The 5,563-nt window shown below is 33.9% G+C and overlaps 1 long non-coding RNA gene across 1 annotated transcript; it reads right to left on the bottom strand.

The window, feature by feature from the left end:
- Positions 1-227: 227 nt before the first annotated feature.
- On the bottom strand, positions 228-5,208 carry LOC110696510. The gene is made up of 3 exons (XR_002506304.1): positions 5,048-5,208; positions 4,402-4,678; positions 228-499 (listed from the first exon to the last, which is right to left on the bottom strand). It is a non-coding gene; the product is annotated as an uncharacterized LOC110696510 (long non-coding RNA).
- Between the last annotated feature and the right edge of the window lie 355 nt (positions 5,209-5,563).

Below are 5,563 nucleotides of genomic sequence, written 5' to 3'. Positions count from 1 at the left end.
TTAAAAATGACGATGGTCATACCTAGCATTTTGACTAGATCAAGTTTAACCCATTATTAAAGTATACTGTCAGATTCAAAAACTTCCAAGGTTGCAATTTTGCATTCCAAATCCAAGGTGGTTTCCATGACTAGTAATGCACCAAAAACTGAAGTATAATGCAGTTCAAAAGACAATCACCGAGAAACGAATATGTTATTTAATCTGCTGGTGCCTAGTGAGCAAGCATGTATCAAACGATTGTAAAAATCAGGATATGAGAATCATCAAAAGAAGTTATAACATGATAATGTGTTGCTTTATTGAGCAGTCGAATACAGTAAACATAAAGAAAAGGCAACACAGAGTTAGGGAAGATGGGTACTTTGTCTCTTGGAAATTTACCCAGATTACCACAAACAAAAACAATTGACAAACACAATCCATATGCCTTGCAACTACATACTCCCGGAAGTTATAGATACTTTGCGCAGATGATTCTCAGCATGCATACACTTCACTGCAACCAATAAACATGCAATATACATCAGGTGGTAGGAAAAAGAGCAGAAAATGAAAACATAGTGTTAAAACTGTTGATGGATCTGACCAAAACATGTCAATGTTTACATATATAGTAGAGGAATAAAATCAAAAGAATGATATTTCATTGAAGAAAATTTACATCAAGTCACAAGCACTTAATTGAAGTTATAAACCAACTCAAAGGAAGAGTAGACGATAAAAAGTTGATAACCAATGGAAAACTTTCACTTTTAGCAAAGTCAAAACTGAACTAGCACGAGAGAACACAGCCCATATAATCAGACGCTTGATGCATACTTTATTTAATTCATTTACCCCTAGTTAATGAAGATACAAATGGCACCAGCCAACCATCACATATACTACAAATATGTAAAAAGATGTGTGATGAACCATAGTGGCCAAAGCCCACTAACACCAGCAATCCGTACTTACACAAGGAGGAGCAAGAAGCACACAGCAACAGCAACCGAGGAGGGCTGACCGTTAGAACAAATTGAAGACATGTGAAGCCTCTAAAAGTAGTAACTCAGACAACCTTGGTGTTTGGTATTTATCCTTATTAGTAAAAGTCAATTAACAATGAAAGAAGAGCTTTACTTTTGTTGTCAACTCTATTTGTAGTAAGTAGCAGTATATAGGGAAGGGGAAGGGAAATGAGCAGAGCATGCTTTTGACGAAATTAGACTTGTGAACTTGGTAACCTCAAGTTACCCCTTGAGAGTAATAGCCTCAAGCTATTCATTATCCTTGTAATCTTTTGACTTCAATTCAATTCAATCATCAAGCTTTCCCTCTAAATTGTGTTTATATTTTATTTAACTTGAAATTAAGAAAATCAGTCCACAACAAGATGTAAGCCCATAATGGAAGGGAAACTAAGTTCTGCTACTGCTAAGCCCTAGGCCTTGGCCCACCACCCTACGACTTTCTACACAAGGAGATTGTTCCAGTTCACTAAAAATAAATACATAGGTCATAATAGTGGACAGTGTGCTTTACCAAAACTCGGTTAAGAGGATAAACACATGTCCTTTTCAAATTTCCTAAAGATGGGAAAATGCAAAGTTTCTTACATTGTGTTCAATCATTATGGCCAGAATATGTCAAAAACTAGCACATTCTTAAACGATAAGAATGCATGCCATAACGGTATCCTCTACACATAGTAACACCTTACCAATAAATTTAATAATCTTCACCCCCACCCCAACTCCCTAAGCCCCACCCCTCCAAATGCCCCGAAATTCATAAACTAAAAAGTAAATTGAAATAATAAAATAAAATAAAAGAGCAAGCTGGCAGCACTGCTTCATCAGTTGCTTCAGCAGAAGTAGATAGAAATATACCATAGCATGCTTCTAGACAAGCACGATGGAAATTAATTAATTAAAATCATAGAAGTACAATAGCTGTTGGCCTGTTGCAAACAAGCTACAAAATCTCAACAAGATTACAGCCCATTTGTTGGTATTTAAAAAGTTCTTGTAACTGTCAAAATATTAGAATCTTTGTTACTGTCATGCATTGTACTAAACCTCTGAAGATAATGCACAACAATTAAACCTCAAACATTATGAGAAGTCATCTAGCAATTATGAATTCTTTCGGTAAAAATGATCCTTGGTTGGCAAATTCTTCAATTGGCCCAAAACTAATTGTCACCTCTTTTTGCTTCAATTCACCCAACAAAATTTGAACCTTATAAATCTCTATTTAAAATAAGCACACATAGGATCAATTGCAATGTGAAGAGTAATTGCCATGATGAAGGTAATGTGGTACAAACTACTTAAAAATACTAAGAGCCCTTGCGTCTTCATTTTTTATTGTCCTTTTTTTTTTTTTGAAAACTAAAAAAAATAAAAAAATAAAAAATTAGAACAAGTGGTTGCACTTTTTCATTGCCAGTTTTCAAAAACATGATGAATCTAATATGTTTAACTAATTTTTATTCTTTTTAAGAAATATGGAAAATTTGTAAATTACATCCGGTAAAAATACCCATTTTTTGCAGGTTAGAACCATTAAAGTTTATTTTAGCAAATTACAACCAAAAAAGCCACCAAACATTTTAAATTACAATCAAATTCCAATTTTCAGCCACTTTCACTGGAATATAACGTCATTGATCATATATTGATAATAAAAATAACCCCCAACCAATACTAGTTGGAATCATTAATAGATATAGTGAAGTCATATTCTGGTGAAAGTCGCCGATAATCGAATTTGGTTGTAGTTTAAAATGTTGGGTGACTTTTTTATGATGTAATTTGCACAGAAAAAAAATAGGGGAAAAAAAAAAAAAAAAAAAAACTTTGATGGTTGTAACCCTCAAAATTTCCAAGAAATATATCATGACTTTCAAAAACACAAAAAACTAAAAACTTTAGCGATACCAAACGGATCTTTAAACTATTCGTTTCATTTTTCTAATATTTAGAAAATAGCACAAGAAAATTAAAAAAAAAACAAATCCATCTTTGTCATTGATAAAGTCCTCGTCTTCATTATACTAGGCATCCTAGTAATAATATACGTAGTAACCAATATGACCACTAATCATCCAAGGTAGTATTTACATAGCAATTAGCTAACTGAGAAAATCAACCAACAAGACAATGTTCCCAATAAATTAATTTAGCTAAAATTAACATACATCCTCAACAAAGACAACCACTTTAAAAAAAATACATATTCTTGAAAAAGATAATTACCCCCTCATTACAAAAGTGCTTTTTCTAAAATGATAATCATTGACGAAATCAAAATCACATTTAAATGAATTTACTCCAAAAAAAACTTAAATTCCTGCACAATACAAGATTGCCAAAGATTCTTCAAAGAAAAATCTATGACACACTATTCTTGGTATGACATGGAGGTAGTCCCATTACATATAAAAGTAAACGCACTCAATTTAACTAATATTACACAAAAGCAAACCATTTTACAAGAAAAGGGCTCTCTAGTGATATACAAGCAACCTACCCTAGTCTTCAAGCATCTCATCATCTTTGAGAATCTTTAAGCTTATCTCACGTTCTAGTTCCTCAACTCAACCAACAAACCAGTTTACACAACCATGATAAAAATTGTTGTTTTAAATGATAACTTACATTTGTAGTTTGTAATCATCATAATCCTAAGGAACTTAGGGGTAACGTCTACGAGGTTGTGAAATTAATTACTGCTGAATGAATGAGATTCAGATGATGACCATGAACAAACTTGGGCAAAGTGAGGGAAAGGGATAAGAGAGAGCAATCAAAGAGACAAAAATGATGTCAGACTCTAGTCACAAGCAGAGCCTAAAACTTCCTCAAACAAAGTTCAAATGTAAACCCGTAAGATGATCAAAGATATAATCATCAATAATAATCTGCTCCTAAATTCAAATCATGCTACAAGATATAACTCACTACTCATTCAAAGCATTCAAAAATCAAAATGTCTCACTAAGTCACTAGTCCACAACACAATTAGAATGCAAATGTCAATTTATCCTATACTGCCACTTCTAACATTTACAAAAGCATGTCTTTCCAATTCACCATGCATCTACAGGGGATTTTTAGATCCTCTAATCACTCTAATCAAACATGTCAGGTAAAAAAGCTCAAGTAAAACCAACAGTCCTTTCCATAATGGCAAGAAGGGGGTAGCCATCATTCAGAACAGTGACTGACAAATCTAATACCTGGCATATACCACAAACAACAAAAACATGATGCGAAGAAAAGTTCCAATATCACACACAATACCCTAATGTCACAGAATAGAACAACAAATGATGATGAAAACACCCTCAAATGTTAGATACCAAAGCACAAACATCAATCACTATAAAAGAGTTCGCGAAGAGCCCAAAACCTGAATATTTATTTAGTAGTCCCCTCAAGGACCTCGTCATAGGGATCCCTACGACCGGTTACATTGGTAATCTGAGCATCCCAGGCAAGCTGAGAGTTATGACGCTCAAAGGTCCAAAACCCATATGGCCTCAATGGCATACTCCACATTTCCTTGGTTTTCTTGCACCGATCTTGCAGCGTATACAGGTGATCCCTGAATTTTCTATCCCTTTCGCTCGGATCTTCCATCAACCTCAAAATCAAGTTCTCTGTAAATTCCATGATGAAACCCATTTCTGCAACAATCACAACGCACTTATTCAAACTTCAATTCACCATAAATTTGCGCAACATTATTAACAAAAAAATAAAAGGAAAAAAAAAACACCAAGCCATAAATCCCAAATATTTACAAAAATTCAAGAAAGTGATTGAAAAACAAATCAATACATCCAGGCCCGTCCCTGAGGCAGGGCAGGAGGTGCGGCAACCCTGGGCCCAGGGAAAAGAGCTCTAATTTCAGAGTTGAATCCTAACATTAAAGGGTTGTGCAATGCATTAGCAACCAAATTTGATTCAATTATCTCATAATTTAGGGATATTTGATTCAATTATCTCATAATTTTAGCGATAGTTGATATGATGATAACAATACAACAACTTACCTCAGAAGCTGCTTCAATGGGGGATACAAGAACTAGATTCAACGGAGAACGTCAACAGCGCTTCAATGGATATCTGAGAGAGAGCAATTCATTGGGTTGGACGCCTTGGATCCCTTTTAAAAGTCATGACCCATGACCCGCCAAAGTTATGAATGGGGTAAGATCCATCTAATAAATAAATGGATTGAATGTTTATACGATCGTCTAATTATGGGGCACGGCAGACTTTAAAAGGGTTTAGAGTAAACCTGTTTTAAAAAGAATTAGTTTATCTTTACACTTCCATACTATCTTCAATTCTTCACACACCAAAACTTGTATTACTTGTTTGTAAGTGTTTTTTTTTTTTAATATTTTGAAATCGACTTAAAGTACATTAATTATTCCTCAAAAAAAAATAATACTAAAATTACATTAATTAAATTGAGTTTACAACAAACGAAAGGAAAGTATCGTAACATAAGTCAAATTACAAGTTATCATGTGTTAAATGTGGTTAGGATGAGTTTTCCTCAA

Source organism: Chenopodium quinoa, unplaced genomic scaffold (assembly GCF_001683475.1).
Source record: "Chenopodium quinoa cultivar QQ74 unplaced genomic scaffold, ASM168347v1, whole genome shotgun sequence".
Taxonomy (NCBI): domain Eukaryota; kingdom Viridiplantae; phylum Streptophyta; class Magnoliopsida; order Caryophyllales; family Amaranthaceae; genus Chenopodium; species Chenopodium quinoa.
The sequence above is the reverse complement of the archived record's forward strand: the minus strand, read 5'-3'. Positions and strand labels throughout refer to the sequence as shown.